At 36.6% G+C, this 17,756-nt stretch overlaps 1 long non-coding RNA gene across 4 annotated transcripts in view; it reads right to left on the reverse strand.

Annotated features, from left to right (window-relative positions):
- The window catches only part of LOC110406066, a 113,954-nt gene that overhangs the window by 20,356 nt on the left and 75,842 nt on the right, over positions 1-17,756 (reverse strand). For 3 of the 4 annotated variants that reach the window (XR_002443238.1, XR_002443236.1, XR_002443235.1), the window contains one exon: positions 11,570-11,703. This is a non-coding gene — a long non-coding RNA (uncharacterized LOC110406066). Of the gene's footprint in view, positions 1-10,056; positions 10,225-11,569; positions 11,704-17,756 lie in introns of those variants that run through there. The other variant, XR_002443237.1, reaches the window with a different exon arrangement.

Genomic DNA, 17,756 nt, shown 5'->3' on the forward strand with positions numbered 1-17,756 from the left:
GAGATCAGAACCTTGAAAGTAAGGTTTTTTTTGTTTTTGTTTCTTTAAATCTCTGTCCTTAACAACATTTCCCTAACATTTCTCCAATGCTGAGGCTGAAAGTCAGGCTGACTTTTTGCGGGTACATGAATGGATAGGACAGTTGCATTTTTAGACCACACCAACAGTTTGCAAAAGAATATTAAAAACAAAAATGAACCAGAAAGGGACAAAATAATAAAAGTACCTCCACATTTGAAGTGCTTGAATACAAAAAAAAAAAAAAAAAAAAAAGAGAGAGAATAATAATACAAGCAGTCAAAATTTCAGAATACCATACACAGTCTGAATAAAGGTTTCTGTGCTCCTACTGCTCACTTGTGACACAACTACAAAGAGAAGGGGCAAACTCAAGGTCTGGAGGCAGCTCATAATCAATGTAATTAACTAATCTGGTCCATTTCACATTCCTCCAATAGAAGTTTCAATATTATTTAAAGGAAGAGGAATCAGTGACTTCTATTTCCAGAAGTCTATCATTAAAAAAAAAAAAATGGGCCAAAACTAAAAATAACGGTAAATCTCATCAACTTCTCTTTTTTTCCGTCTCTGAATTTGTGAATGTTTTTAATAACTACTCTAGACAGGTGTAAAACTATAACACGGTGGAAAGTGCAGCAGTGATAGCAGAGTAGCGAAATCCTAGCAGAGTATTCTCACCTAGCAAGCGAGAACATGCTCAAACGCGGCAGACATGGATGCAGAAACAAAAGAAAGAAGCTGCTTACCCTTGGAAGGCCTCAGGTAGGCAGGGATGTCCATTGAGATCCCCTCACCTCCACTGCCAACCCTTAAATGAGGTCTGGGAAGAGGTGGATCCTGGCTCCACCCCTTCCAGTCACTCAGATGCATTGCATGCACCTGAGCTCCCCTGGGCTGGCCCTGCCTTCCCACCAGGTGCTCCATCACTGCTTCAAGCCCTGACTTAGCATTTCTGCTACAACAGGTAAAGCACTGAAGTATTCCAAAGATCAATATATGCAACAAATTATTTTTTTTTATTTCCAAGATACAATTGGGAAGGCTTGTTTTACTTTCAGAATCAGTATATTAGTCAGTAGTTTTATCTCTTTTTATATTTTTCTTTTGTGATCTCTGAATGAATTTACTATAAAATTAATAACGGTGAATAGCATTGAAGATAATCAATTTCATTTCAGTCATATTCGAATGAGATGTTCACTGAGATGCTGTAATAGGAGACTCCTTTAAAAGTTCACAAATATGTACTGTTTCTGATTACTGTAGTCCTATGTCTGGAGATAAATTCTCCTAAAATATAGAACTTTAAACTTCTTCTGGAAGTTAAAGGGAGTGCATATTTTAAAGTTTCTGAAGAATTTTAAATTTTATCCATATTTTACGTTATTTGGGTCCAAAACAATAAATTGGTATCCTTCCATCATCACAAGTTTCACCTTTCTCCTTCATTTCACTAAGCTACATTCTGTGTGAATATCCCGTGCTTTAGTTTCTGCAGGAAGTCCATGTTTTTAGTGTGGAGATTAAAAACATGCTCCCACATCTGAACCAGATAGGGTTTCAATAAGGACTAGAGTGTTTTTTGTTTGTACCGACCATCTTATCACATGGCGTTCACTGTTTCTGATTGTTCAGTATTATTATATGAATAATAAAAATACTAACCACGTGATTTTCCTGAACTGTTTTTCAAAGCATTATGAGAATATTTTGCAGATTGCTCATAAAATGCCCTCTATTCATCATCAAAAACAGGTATCATTTTCACCTTCTTTAATTACTTAAAGTTTATAGTAGCACATATGCTCTTCTCTCTTTGGGTGCTTTAATCTAGAATGCACGTGCATTAAGAAAAAAAAGAAAGCCCCAAACTACACAAATCAAACCACCTCCAAATTACAAATTCAGCCACCTCCTAAACGTATAAACTACTGACATTTCCTGATATATTGTTACTGATTGCTTCTCCACATCAAAATTTCATTTTTACACCGCTGATATATTTCATATCTCATGGCTCAAAGTGAAGTTTGACCAAACTGAAATGCAGAAGGAACTGTCCATTGCTCTGGCTTCTTTATCACAAGTGGATAAAGGATAACTTTTCTAACAAGGTTACATTGGCTACAGTGTTCACAGTGCTTCATTTCCTATTTCTACTTTCCATATAATCCACCCTTCTGTGCTACTTCCCACGAGAAATATTGGAGCATTATTATCATTATTCCCACCAGCGTTACTAAACAAGATCCACAATATTGTAGTTACTTCCCCTGAAACAAGAGATTGAAACCACGGCAAGAAAGATAATTTAAATGTATTATTTATGTACAAGAAAAAGAATTTGAAGCATAGCATCTTTTCCTGTTTCCAGAACTCTGGATGAATGACTCTCTAGCACCTGCAATGCATTCATCCCTCAGGAGATGATTCTTGGCCTAAAAACAGTTTCACTTAAGGACTATAGCATTAGCTGGAGACTAAGTGATTTCCATAAATGTTCTGCAGTTCGTTCCAAACACGATATAATTGAGCTCAGACTTTTTAAACCACTGGAGAAAGCCTGCCTTGTTCCTCAGACATCTGAGAAAGAAGAGAGGTGAGAACTACAGATGGATTTCTGCAAGTTACATCAGAGCGAGCACCAAAGATTACTGGAACGTATCTTGCTTGTAATTCATAGAGATATAATTCTTAGACACATATTAGTAAGTCATTGCTAGTTACATACAATAAATCAATGATGCAGCCTTGTCAATGTATTAATAGAAGATACATTGCAAATACTGGGCTGATGTGCTACTGACGGGAGACGTATTACTTCTGTGTGTAACATATAATAACAGAAGCTTAATTTTCAAAGTGGCTCTTGCTTTTGATGACAGTAGACAATTATAAACAGTGACATTTGTTTGCATTTAATTTGAAAAAAGGTCAAATTATTTAACAGCAGCAAAGAAGATGCGCAAATATGCACACACAGGCTGTATTCATAGAAACTGTCACAATTATTTTCCCCTTTTAATCTCAACAAAATATTAGAATACTATTACTAAAATATAAATAGACTTAAAATGTAAATAAATAGATGGAAAACCTGAGAGGAAAATATTCTCCCTTTTTTTTTTAATATATCTTAGCACCTTAAGCAAACCTTGAGTTGCCTGCTAAGCAGTTCAGTATGGACTTTCACCATCGCTGTCATTGTTTTACCATTAATGCATCTTGTTGTAAAGTAGTAAAGACTTCAGAGACTTTGGCCAATATAAAAAGCTCTGCAGTATGAAGTAATTTTATGTCACTACTCTGCTACTTTCAGAATTGGCCGCAAATAAGAATCTGAGGATGATTTAATGTGTCCTCAACACAACGGCCATGGTTTAACAAAATAAACACATCAGTCTTTAGCAGATATTTATGACTGGAAGAAACAGCTACGATAAGCCTAGTTCCAGAAAATATTCTGAAGGGAAATAACTAAACGTATGGAAAATGCTTTTCTTTACATGTTGCTGCATTCCACTTCTCAGTAAAATAAAATCCCAATGAATATCCACAGGAGGAATTAGTAGAACTAAAATCTTCCAAAGAAGGTCCCAAGATACCACTGCTGAAGTGGAAATTTAGGAATTCAGATCTGATTACATGCCAGCAATTGGTACTTCTACTGCATTTTAAAAATAAAACAATAGGTCTTCAGTGCTGACAGAAAAGCCTCACTAATTTAAGATGGAAAAACATAAATGCTGATAGCTCATTAGTGATAACTTGGCCCCTGCAGTGGTAACTGCCGTAGAACATAGCTCTGTAGCACTGATGCCATTCCCTGTTAAATCTGCTCAAAGGGGCATTAAATATCTTGCTGTCTAAAACCAACTCCTTCAGCAGACAATGGCTCTTTACCTCATACTGGGGACTTTCACTACAGCCTGGATTGAGTGCTTGCTGTCAATGAGATGTGCAACTCTGGCATGCAGATATTTGGGAATATTGGCTTTGTTCTTGCATCAATAAGCTGTTTGTTTGCAATGAGGCCAAACTTAAAACACCTGCTTATATAGCTGCAAGGATAAATTGATTCAGAAGTCATCCTAACGCAGGACTGGGTGGCAGTCTGATAAACTGGATTGATGTCAGTGTCTTTCATATGCTCCTTGCTGATCTGTCTTTGCAGTGAGAAGAGAAAAAGACTGGCATAAATGAAAATGGTGTATGTATACCTTCAACCACCATGATAGAAATGGGTTAAAAAATGATATAATCTCACAACAGACTCTACTGGAGATACAATGCCAATTACATCTTCTTGTTAGAATAAAGAACAGGAAATTTCAATGTAGATGCTTTTTCTCTTGCTTATCACTGTTATCTGCAGCCTAAAGTTTGGGACAACTTTACCCTTCTTCATACAGCTCTTGAATACATTTAATACTGCCTAGGGGAGGGATTCGGGAAAAGCTCTACTTTGTGGAAAGAGTAAACAAAACTCTCTTTTGAGTGATACTATTGCACGTTTAGAACTGCCAAGTCTTATGATGAGCTGAAAAATCTGATTAATCCCAGGAGTGAAAATTAAGAGACTGAGAAAAAATTTTCACAAATGCTATCTGTAGACTTGTTATAACCTTCCGGCTGTGTGAGATGTTTGGAAACAAGTCCTGCTTCTCCCTTGTTACTTTTAAGACTGCTATACTCAACACAGAATGTCAACATGGAGTTCTTATTTTTGTTTTAATGACGCAGATTGTAATTAGTGGAAACCATGCCTACGGCAACACAACATTTGTTTGAAGTTTAATTTACAGCTCTTTTACTATCTGCACTGGGCAGCCTCAAATCATAAATATATACTTAACAAATTTACACAATAAACATATTCCTTCCATAAAACTAACTTTGCTGTTTCCTCTCTGGTCCCCATTCTTTACTATGTAATACTTTTGGTGGAAAAAGATGTCAGTTATTTTCATCAGCAAATGATGAGACGTCAGCATAGAGATGAGTTTTTGCTATACTTAATCATAACCCTCCTATTAATTAAAAAAGCAACTGGGGATTTCTTTCAGTAAAGTTACTGACAGGTATTAAAACACGAAAATGGTTTAGGCACATAGGCTTTACTAACTTTCAAAAAGAGGTTCTTCTTCTGATATCACCATCTCCTTAATATCTCAGGTTTACGTATACCACATGTGGCTTTGTTAAGAAAAAAATACAATTAGGAATATATAAAAATGGTTATTTTATTCCTGTCCCCATTAAGAATATTTAAAAATGGGTTAACATATCCTTTTTGTAAAATTATTTAAATTTTAAGAATTCTCAGAACCTGAATGCTACACGTTATTGTCTTCGTACTGACTTTTTTCTGCAGTATTATGTTGAACTTCTGAAGACACTTGTGATCTAATTGCAATTACATTTCATCGGAATTCCCAATGTGAGTTACGTACCAACCTCTATAACTTTTCCTCTCCCTTTTTTAGCTAATATTTTTGATTTTTTTTTTCTCAGGGTCTCATTGCATCTGTTCTTCCTTTTTCATAGTTCAACTCATACAAGGCCATAAAAATGGCTCCCATTCTGAATGAGACACCGTGAAACCAGGTCATACACAGTGCAACTGATCTCTGGCAAGAAAGGGGATATTTCCATCTAGATCAGAAGAGACAGAGCTTTGTGATTCTCATTGAGGTTAGTAGGGGTTGTATAGCTCAGTCCCAGTGTACCACAACAAATGCTTGCCTCCTTATTTAATCCATCCCCATCTTTTAGAGAAAAAAAAAAATTGTGATTTAGAAGCAAAATTCGGAGTCGGTCGATATTTCTTCTCTAACTTTCACAAGTGTTAAAGCAGCACATTTCAACACTTTCCACTTCATCTGCAAAAGTACTCAAGTTATTCAGAGTTCTATGAGAGCCATTAAAAATCTGTCAGAGAAGTGCTGGTAATGGCAGAAGCATTTTTCAGAAGCTGTCAATTTCCCCAAATATCCATCAGTGCTACCAGGCACAACAAGGGATTCCTCATTTAGAGCGTGTCAATTCTTATTATTAATGTCACGATGAAAACACCTGCTAAGAGTATGTTTCTGTCAAGGCGAGACTCGATCACAGAAATGAGAGGGTGAATGCCACTCAGATTAGTGGGCAAAAGAATAGCTGAAGCCTTTTTTTCCCCCTTACTTAATGACAAAAACTCTGTCTCAAGCTGGATCTGGTAATGGTAAGCTGCAGATAATGCAGCAAAATATAATTCATAAAAGATAATATGAATCTAATTTATTAGATGACAATAATCATAACTGCTTGTAAAATTATGTATTTGAAGAGACTGGGCTCTCGGTCATTGATTTTCTTTGCAAATTCCAATAATAATGAGAAGTACCATACAGGTCATGTTATGCTGTGGATGCTGGTTGCTGTCAAAAGTATGACTGTAGCTCCCCTAAGGGCATACCAAATCTTGATTTAAGCTAGTTTGTCAGGGTACAGATATCAGGAGCACTAAGTTGCCCCCATAATCATCACAGATGCACACACATTTCTAGAAAGGTCTTTCAACCTTCAGTGAATCTCAGGACATAGTGCCTTGGCTGCTACTGCCCGACTCATTGAGCACTGCATGATGTGCTCTGCTTTAATAACATGAAAAGAACAAATTTATGCTACGTCTCACTGCAGTGTGTATTCTTGAATATGTACATCTACTGATAAAGTGAAGATGGTGACTGCTGTCATTTCTATATATATTTCTATACATATAAGTATTATACTGATTACGTGAGCTACCAAGGTGATATTTTTTGTGAAAGGTCTTACTGAGTTTCAGTAAAACAAGATTTGAAAGAGAATTTCAGAGTTCTGCTTTCAATTAAGACAAATCCAATTAAGTAAGACAAGATATCAATAAAGAAACTGTTAGTTGAATTATCTCCTTATTTCTACGTCCGTGATACAAGTTAAGAAATACATTGAGACAGATGAAAATACTGTAAACAACAGTTAATCCAGCTGGCTATATGTTGACTGACCGGAAAGGTGCTCACTATAAATGAAGACTCATTTCAAAAAAAGTTGCTATAACAACATTTTAGCTGTCACCAGGCAGCTCTACATACTGATGCTGATACCACAAAGCACTTAAATACCAGTTTAACATTAGGCTCATGGTTTTAAGCACACGGCATTAACTTTAATGAGCATTCTTGTATTCATAATCACATACCTGGAGTCACTGATAGAGAAGGTATGAAGAAATAATGGTCCATATCTTCAGTTTGTGTAAATTAGTGTGGCCTAATTGAAATGAATAGAGTTGTGCCAATTTATACTAGCTGATAACCAGGTCCCAGGGGTCCAAATTCTAGCAAAGTGTAAGTTAACTTCCAGTGCAGCAATTACTGCAGTTCTCTGTCTCATACAAACTATCAAAATCCTCTCTGCCTTTCCACCAAGCAGGAGTTAATAATCACATATGTATTTCAGAGAAACTGAAGGATAATCCCAGTGTTTTAACCAACCCTGGTTCCGTCAGTGAAAGATACTATTATCAAGGCCATGTATGAGTTATGAGAACATTTTGGCTGTTGAATTTCTCTGCAGAGCTACTACAGAGCTTGCAAAGAATACAACTTACTGTTTTGCTTGGTTCTTTATAAGCTTTTGTACACGACGAAGAGGAAACAAAAAATCTGCTTTCAAATAGTTTAGATTATTTAAATCTAATCTTTTTTCTTGTCAGTGAATTCAACAGTCTTTCCAAAGGGATCACTGACTCCTCTCCATCCTGTTTGCACACTGGCCAATAAGTTCAGGAAAGAGAGTAGGATTTTGAAGTCTTGTGAATGTCAATATTGGAAAAAATTTTCAACCACTTTTTTGGGGTGAAAAAAAAGGCAAACTATTTTTGGACTGTGCCATAAGACAAAACAAATTTTAGAAAAATGTCTGAAATTGTGTAGTTCGACTCTGCCATTGAAAGCTATTTACTTGACTTCAAAATATCTATTACATACTGAACTAATGAGATATTTTTGTTGCTATAGCAAGGGAAGATGCTTAGAGTTTTAGTGACAGAAATTACTCCTGGAAACCATCCATGGTCCTCATGGAAACAGAGATAAGTAGATTGCATCCCATTAAGAGGTATAAGTTAGAATAACTGAGAGACCATTGTTTCATGTTATCACAGTGCTTACTGCCACCAAACAAATGTGAGGAAACTTTCCATGTGGTCAGCAACAAAATGTTATCTTAAGAAAAAAAAGAGAAAAGATCTTCTTACAATTTCAAATTTTGTTCCTTTTAATTCTCAAGACTCTTGTAAACCTAAGAAATAACTGAAGGACTATCACAGTGCTTCCTTTACTACCACCTTTTAGATTTTTGAAAAATAATAAAGTGCAAAGCATTATTCTCAGTTTTCTACTTTCATATCCTGTGTATTAGACTCAAACAGAGCAGACACATGCAGGCAAAATAAACAAAACGAATGGGAAAAAAACAGCAAGCTCTTAGTGCAGGATATTGGACATGAAAGGAACACCGAATTTGTTCAGTTATTCTAAGACTGTAATATATTCAGAATTTATTTTTATTTCCTCTCAATTCATTATTATTGCTTCTTTAGGCAAAGGATATAATAGGATAAAAAGCTGAAGCACTTTTGTTTCCTTTTCCAGTGAATAAAAATAGTGAATTTGCATTAAAATTCACATTTATTAGAACATAATCCTTTTTTACAGAAACGTTTTAAGGATAAACAACATGAACTAAAGTATCACTGTAGCTCTACATTCCTTCCGACTTTAAGACTCTTCCTTTCTATATCAGTTCATGGCTTAGTGCTAACCTCCATTTCTGCAACCATCTAACATTAGATCAAATCCCTTCGGGTAAGGATTGTGTTTTTTATATTCTCTGCACATTGTCTGCAACCATTTTAGATGCTCAACAAGCAATCAGGAGTAATAAAGGAAATTTAAAAAATAACATTTCATATCTAAAAGTCTCTTCACAGTATTATCAAAACAACATAGATAAAAAAGAGAACACTGGCAACCTATTTTAATGGCTAAATACTTTTTGCCTCTGCACCATTGGAGGTGACCCACTGTTGCTGTGCCCACTGCTGAAACACACCACTACTGCCTCGCTGTGCTCACAGCCACTGTTTGGTCTCCATAAACATTCAGCAAGTGTTGATGAAGGTCACTGGGTGCCATCTTTTCCGCACTCCCACATCAGACAGCATTTTGTAAGACTGCCCCTCGGCTGCCATTTGTCACACAGCACCAAAATAGTGGGATATTGGTGGGAAGGTTCAGCCTCTACTGCCATCCCACCAACATCTGCCTCTGATGTCATAGGTCAACATCATAATACAGGGGACATTACATTCAGAGCAGCCCCCGGAAAATATATAATATAGTTAATGCATTTAAGTAACAAATCTTATTTTAATTTTTAATGTTTTTTTAAATTAAAACATAAAAAAAGAGCAACAACAGCATAAAACTAGCCAGACAGGTGACCCTGCTTCTGTGAAACTAGCACATCACGCCATTTCAATGGCAGCGGCTGCAATTTGCAGTGAGCTCTCAAGGTGTCCATCAGAGATTTTTGATGAAATTTTACTCTTCCTGTGCTAGAAAACAGTTGTTCACAAATGCACGTACTGCCAAAAGCAATGACATGAGTGAGGTGTGACTGTGAGGTGAGGGATTTTTCTCTCTGGTAAGAGAGGGCTTACAAAAGTCTGCTAAGGGGACATGATCTCATTTTTGATTGCAACTCCATACATCCCATTTGAAAATTCACAGGTGATGCATTTATGTCAACTGAATAAACAAAAGAACTGATGATTTTTTCGGCACTCTTGAAACCTATTCTCAAATTCCTTTATCAAAACGGAAAGCATAGCTACATATTTTTCGCTGTTCATAGGACTGTGATTAGCCAGTACATCAAAATGCATAAACTTATTTGCCATAAACTTGAGTTAGCACTGCAGTGCGCCCTCCTCATGCCCTGGTTTCAGCCCAGATGGGGTTAATAGCGCACCGATGTTCAGTTGGTGCCAAGTAATGGTTGTGTGCCTGGGGCCAGGCCACTCAGTGGAAAGATGATGTTATGAGGCAGGGGGTGGCCGCAGTGCGAGCTGGGCTAGGCCACATGCAGCCCATGGGCTGGACATGCCTGCTGTAAGAGAAAATTAAGAAATGCACACCTACTGCATTTACTGCCACTGCATGCAATGCATATATGCGTTCTACTGTATGAGTCACCCTAATGGTAGCTAAGCATATTACTGCCTAGAAAATTAACTCATGCACTGTGAATAAAAGAAATTTCCTTTTCTACAGGGATGCTTTCCAGCTGTTATAATGCAGACAATCTTTTCCTGATATCCAAATTTGAAAGAGAAAGGAAGAAGGAGAAAGACAGAAAGAAAGAATGAAACAAAAACAGAAAGAAGGAAGGAATGAAAGAAAGAAAATGAGAAAAAGAAAAACTTTTAAAATCTACATAATGTGAAAGTGTTTCATGTAAATTAGATAGATCAGCCTAATTTTATTTCAGTACTTTTTAATTGCATTTATAATTAGTAAAATACATTAATGTGCTACACAGAAGGTCAGGAGTTCTGGTGAAAGGATCTAATTAAAATGCTCTACAGCATTTATGTCACACATGCAGTTAGTAACCTTGAGCACTTCCTGTAGCAGCAAAGGAGTTTTTTATACTTAATTGATAAATTTTGTCTTCAAAAAAAAGAGTTTGTATGAGAGTAGCACATGTAATGTAAGTATTCTAATATCTCACCCTACCCGTACAACACCCTGATTATGATGGTTTGGTCCATTTCGTATTACATATTTTTCAAGGGGAAATATGCAAAAATGGGTTTGCTTTCTTTATAAAAAGGACTCTTGGATGCCCATGGGCTGCCCAGCTTTTTCCCCCTAGCTGTTTTGAATCAAACTATGCAACAAAAAGTTGATGCGCAGAGAAAGATCTGAAGTTGGTACCATCCAGAAATTTGAGTATGTGTGCCATGAGGCATTTCTTCTGCCATCTGAATGTGCTAAATGCATGTATTTGACAAAAATAGTAAAAATAAATTTAAAGAAAAGCTTTCAGCAAAAATCAGCAAGCACTAATTAGCGGTGCTAATTTCTCTACTTAGAACTCATATTGTGATTTTATTACGTTTAAATTACACATGCTCAGGTGTTGCAGTGCTTTCCTTTCATCACGCTCTTAGGTGGTAAAACATCATTAACATTCTTCTGGCAATGGAATAATTGCTCAGTAGGATTAGAGATCTCTGCCTCACGGAGTTGTACACGTACAACTGCTATAGAAGTGGGTAAAGACAGAAACAAAACAAAACAAAAGGACTGCACACTTTGTGTTTACTCATATATACTGTCCTCCCAGGTCGTGTTTGTGTATTGGCAACATAACTTTCAAGTCTCAGAACAGTCATTGGAATTATGAATTCCTGAAATATCAGCTCTGTTTGCAACAGAAGAAAAGTTACCTCAGTGTTCAAGAGGAAGGAAAAACATGTGGAATGACTGTTCCTCCTCAGCATGATACACTGAAGCAAAAAAAGATCCACTCTTCTCACATGCTGGAAAGGTTGGGCAGCGTCTGTGATCGCTCTTTACGGACCTGAAAATAGGAAAGAAAATAAGTTATTAGGTATATAGAATAAGCAGTCTAAAACGTATGTAAAAATGAATGACAATTTCTTTCATCACCTCAGCATTTCTCAGCATAGTAAAAGTTATTGGCAAGAGCTTGATTGTTTTACTTCTAAAATGACAAGGAACATTCTTTTTTCAAACATGCACCTTCATTTGACCACACGTAACAATAAACATGGACTGCACTGAGAACACTGTTAATCCTTATTCCCCTACCTAGACCACAAAACAACAATTAACCAATGCCATTCCTGAAATTGCTTATGTATTTAGCCTTGCATACATTTGTGAGTAACACAAATAACCAGGTTTTAAAATATAAGTCATCTTGTTTTCCAGTATTCAGTATTATTGTATCTTGCAAGTCCTATATGGAACTGCATGTTGATCGCCTGCATTTCAAAGAGAGAATATTTTAAAAATAACTGAACTCCAGTTATAAAATCTTTAAAATGCTAAATAGCGCTCCCGAGTGAACTAATCCCAATTGCAGACTTTTATTTATCCTAGTAACGATTCCTAAGATAGTTTCTCTGAAAGTGAAAGCTAATCTCAAGCAAACATCAAATCCAACCATAAGCTCTACAAAGGCAAGTTTTTGTTAGAACTAAAAATCTAAACATAAGGTGGACGCAGATTATTCTCTCATGAAGCCTTAATGGTGCTAAAAGCCACCAACAATGTCCTGAAATGTTGCAAGATCTATTTTCATGGAAATCTAACTCAGAATGTCTGATGTATTTAAGGAAAAATCCAGTTAGCTTCTCTCACCTGAATGATGCAGATCACTTTCCAAAGATGCTTTATAAAGAAAAAAATAAATAAAACTCCTTCTAACAGCAGAAGTACAGAGGCTTACAGAACAGAGAAGGAAGCAAAAATCATGAATTAGGCAAACATAAAACTTTAAACCTTGACTTCACAGTCCATAATATTCATAAAGGGATTAATAAAAATAAAATATGACAGATGTATAATATTAGTCTTTTTTTCCTAATGATTTTGACTGGTGTTATTAGTACTATTGTCTCAGTTTGAATCTAGATGTCAATTTCTCATTATGCATACAGGCTCTGGGTCAATGTTACAGATAATGAATATCTGCTGGTGTAAATGCTTATCGTATCTTAGCCCAATTCTAGTAAAATTTAAATGGTCTATTAATTTTCTTAATAAATTTAGACATGGTTCCTGACTGCAATCTGTCTTAGATTAGCTAACAAAAGCATACAAAGATCCTTCCAAGCTGATGATTCAGAATATTTCAGGCAAATCATCATCAGCATAATAAATAACAAAAAAAAAAACCTATTAATTTCTCCTAAATATAATCTTTAAAAACGGTACAACCCCCATGTTTAACTCAGGCCTTCTCATCTGCTTCATCTGGAATTGTCAAAAATAAATAATGCAACTACTGTTAGAAACTCTCAATGGACAGTCTCATTCTATCTCTATTCACAGCAAACAGTTCGGAATGTTTGAACCAGATCTCAGTACCTTCCCAATCATTTATGCATATGACATCATACCACATCAATCACCTCTTGTATCCATCAGGTGTTCTCATTACATATGACTATTTCCATCCAGCAGAAGCCACGAAGGCTCTTTTGTGTGGTAAGAGCTGCATACAGCACTGTGAGGCATCCAGCTGCAGTGTCCATAGGAAGCCCCATATGGAACAGCATTATAGAATCCTGAGTGCCATCTGCTGGCACTTTAACTGTTAAATAAACTTCACTTTGCAAAGTTCCACACCAAATATTCTTTCATTTTTTTTTTTCTTTTCACTTTGGGATGACTTTCTACCTCATTGATCCTCATTGCATAACATGATGTTCAGGGGAAATTTAATGGATACTTTTTTTTTTTTTTTTTCATTTTGGTGCTTTCACTTGAAATGTTGTGACATCGTCTGTCCAGGCATGATTCTCAGTGTCAAAACGAACTGAAATGTTTCACTTAGTCTTAGTTGGAGGTTGAAACATGTCTGGCTGAACTGACGTGGTGCCATCGGGAGGTGACATGTATGCCCATCCTCTTACATAAGCAACAGTTCTCCATATGGTTCTTGTATTCCGTGATGTGTCATAACTACGCATTCAGGACAAAGTCTATTGTTTTTTAAAGCACAGTCCAGATAAGGAGGCTGAGGAGCTGAGCAGTAGAAGTTACAACCCATGTCAGCAAATACCAAGGTAAATATTATTTGCCTTATTCAGGGAATTCACTGGGAGATCTAAGGCATTTCTGAAGGGCAAAGGAGCTCAAAGCAACAGGCAGGTGTTTAAGGTCGAAAGCCTCCAAACACCAGAGCAATTCCTTCTGATACTCAGGAAAAGGAATAATTTTCTGGCTAGTAATAGCTGGAGAATGCAACAGAGAATCTCTTGCCAAGCATTTCTCAGGATTGCACTGGATTAATAAGTTATTCCTCTGACCAACAGAATGTTGAAAAGTCTTTCTTGTGTAAAGTGATCCAAGACCAGTGCGCTTTTGCACAGTTTCTTAAATTAAAATGGTAAATTAACAGATCGATTAATGTAAAAAGTGAAATTCATCAAGAGAGAAATTGCAGTTGAGCTTAAAGATACTCAGTGGTTCCTTCTCAATTCAAGCATAACGTTGAATGGTGCCCTTCTCAATGAAATTGTATTTGCAACAGACAACTACTGGGACAACTACTGGAATGCTTGTAAGACAGCTTACACAAGTTCAATTTTGTTCAAAATATATAGGAATATGCAATAACAGTATATTTTAAGGTACATTGTAATTAAAAGATTTTAAGTCAGAAAGCCTCAGAAGAAAAACACTACGGTGTTGTCAGGAAAAAATCAAAAGGGTAGAAAGACTCACAGCAACCACTAGGGCTGCTTTTAAGTTTTTCCTTAGAAATATCTTTCCCAGATCTGGAGCAACAATTTGGAACATTTAGTCTTTGGTAACTGATGTTCAAAAATTAAATGCTCCAAAACTGGAATGTTTCAATATGGCAATTTTCATCATTGCCTGAACACTGAAGCATGAAAATTCCTACTTTGGTATGTTCCACTTGTCTGAAATAACACAAACAATCAAAACCTCTCAAAATCAGCAAATCTCAGCAAATGTACACCTTGTGGGGATCTGCAAAAGCTTGTCTCTAAAATTCCATTTCTTGAATAACAAAGGACACTCTAAAACTGTGATTTTGGTCATCTGTCTTTGCAAGAGTGAAGATCATGACTTTTTTGTGTACTGGTAATTAGGAATTAATATTTAATGCATCATTTTCAAAAATGCTTTTTTGAAATGTTATTATGAAAACAAGTAGTTTCTTTAACTAATCAGTCTTGTAATACAAGCATTTCCGAAATCAAAGCTTCTCCAGAGTAAAGTCTGGAAATCTGGAAATAAATTTTGTTCTAGTTATTCATTATGAGCAGCACTACCTGCTTTCTCAGAGGCCTTTTAGGGTTGCTTTTGATTATTTTTCCCCTTTAGTTGGGGATCAGGATAGTTATAAGCATAATTAATTCATGCTTTGGACTCTCAGGATTATGAAGTATTACAGGATGGCAGCACTAAGACAAAATGCTCTAATTCACCAGCTGTCATGTATTTAATTAGAGATTTTGAAGAATCTTTCCTACTTAGATGAGCCTTCATACTTTGTGTTCTAATAAAATAAAAGAGGGAAAGAAAAAAAAAATACTCCTTTGTAAAAGGACTCTAAGACTCTGATCAACTTTTTCTTAGCATGACAGTCTTGTCTACCACATTAATGTTAGGCCTGGAGTTGAATACCTTGTCAGCTGCCAACACTGACATTTTCAGAGAAGCTGGACTGAGGGTGCAGGCTCAAAAAAATGAGGATTCTATTACGTAGAGAGACAGAAGGAGCACATACAGAGTTCCTTTAAGAAACAGGCAAGATTCATCAATTCCCTTTTGCTTCAGAAATATAAAGAAAAATGTGTTTTGTGTCATTCATATGTTCACAAAGGTTAAATCAACAAACTTTTTTCCCTCCAAAAAATCTAAACTGACTTTCAAGATCTCAAGATTAATTTATATCTTATGTACTTTATATAAAGGAAAAATATTCTGCAAGAATTAAAGCTAGAGATATCTTTAAATTGATCAGATAGTCACAGACGATCTCTATGTAAATCATATTAGCTGCTGAATATAGAACAAAATGTGTGAAAGAACAGGTCATAAAAGTATTATTCCTATTTATGTTACCGTGACGTACACTTTAAATTATTTTTGCTTGAAAATTTCTCTTGCTATAATGGCAGTACACAATGTATAGGTAGTATTTTCCAGTTCAGCACCTCTGTTAATAAATAATATATTTCTCTGACTCTACAGTGTGGTTAGTACTCTCTAAATATTCTAAATTTTAGATTTTTTTTAATGGGTTGATATAGTATCCAAAGTATGTAATAAACCTTTGAATTATCATCCTGCTATAATTTTATCTTGAATCTTATTTCTTTTCCTCAAGGTGCATATTAATGAACTAATTATTTCCCTTTCATTTGATTTAGGTTTGGCAAGCTTGACTCCCCCATGAAAATATAAGCGAAGTTCTTCCAGTTAGGTGACCTAATAAGCCATCAGAAATTTGATGGAAGGAAAATCTTTACGGAGTGCAGAAAGACTATAGCAATAATTTTTAGAGATAAACTTAAATGCACTCATTTTAATTTTCCTTTATTAAATAGCTTTACCAGCATCAAGCTGTTCTTGATGGACTGCATGTTCTTAGCTTGGCTTAGGCTAGGGATTATATAGTATTAATTATTAATTAATTAGTATTATCGATCTCTGTTCCCATTAAGTCAGTGCATCATTCAACATTTAAACAGGAAAAAAAAAATCAGACTTGGAATATTTTCTTCTAGAGGTATTGTAAGGAAAAGGACTAACAACAAAAAGGTGTAAGCATTGTTCCTCAATGTGTCCCTCTGCAGTAAAAGTATAATGATTGTGGAGCTCCAAGTGCAGTTAGGTACTATTTTTCTGGTTGCTGCCTAAAATAAGATGTCTTACAGGGGTGGGCAGAAAGAGCTAAAAGATCTTAAGTTCATGATTCTTCTTAAACAATCTGCCTGGATAATTACTTACCAAATTACCAAGTGTTTGTAAATAACAACAATTTCAATTGGCAGCACACTGAAGGCTACGTAGAAACAATTTCACGTTTTCATCCTGGGACTCCTGTCACCATGGACTGGCCCCACAGCTCACACTCCCTTCTTTTCCCCTTGCTCTCTCCACTCATCCCAGGGTTCAGCAGCACAAAAAGGCTTGAACGCTAGCTCTGCAGAAGGCCTGAAGAAGATGACAGCTGAACAGTTATCCGTGTTGCAGCCAAGAGGATGATACAATGGACCTTCCAGCAAATTGGTGCCCTAGGCTGCCTGTCAGACAGGTATTGGGCCACTAGAAGCCCCTGCAGGCAACCAGGAAGGCTAACCCTCATCAGGTGGCGGCTTCTTGGCCTTTCCAGACTCACCAACTAGGGAGATAAATGTGTTTGATTGGGAGACAGGCAGCTGGGGCCTTTCATCTGTGAGGCAGGACTGCAGTACCTCAAGGATCCTCAAATCTTCTTTAGTTCAATCGGCTAATGCAGGAGTGGGGTGGGACTGGAGAGAGCGAGGGGAATGATAAACAGGCAAACTGCAAGGGCTGCTCTGAAAGTAATGCCTCCTATGTTATGATGTTGGCCCACAACATCAGAGGCAGATGTTGGTAGGATGGCAGCAGAAGCTCAACCTTCCCATCAATATTCCATTACATTTTGGTGCCAGGTGAGATGGCAGCAGAGGGGCACTCTGACAAAATGGTGTCTGAAGCAAAGGTGCATCACTGAATCCCTCCATGTGGAAAAAATGCCACACAATGACCTTCATTCAACACTTGCCGAACGTTTATGGAGGCCAAGCAGTGGCTGTGAGCACAGTGAGGAGGTGGGTGCTGCATTTCAGCTGCGGCCACAGAAACAGTGGGTCACCTCCA

Source organism: Numida meleagris, chromosome 13 (assembly GCF_002078875.1).
Source record: "Numida meleagris isolate 19003 breed g44 Domestic line chromosome 13, NumMel1.0, whole genome shotgun sequence".
In the NCBI taxonomy this organism is placed as follows: Eukaryota; Metazoa; Chordata; class Aves; order Galliformes; family Numididae; genus Numida; species Numida meleagris.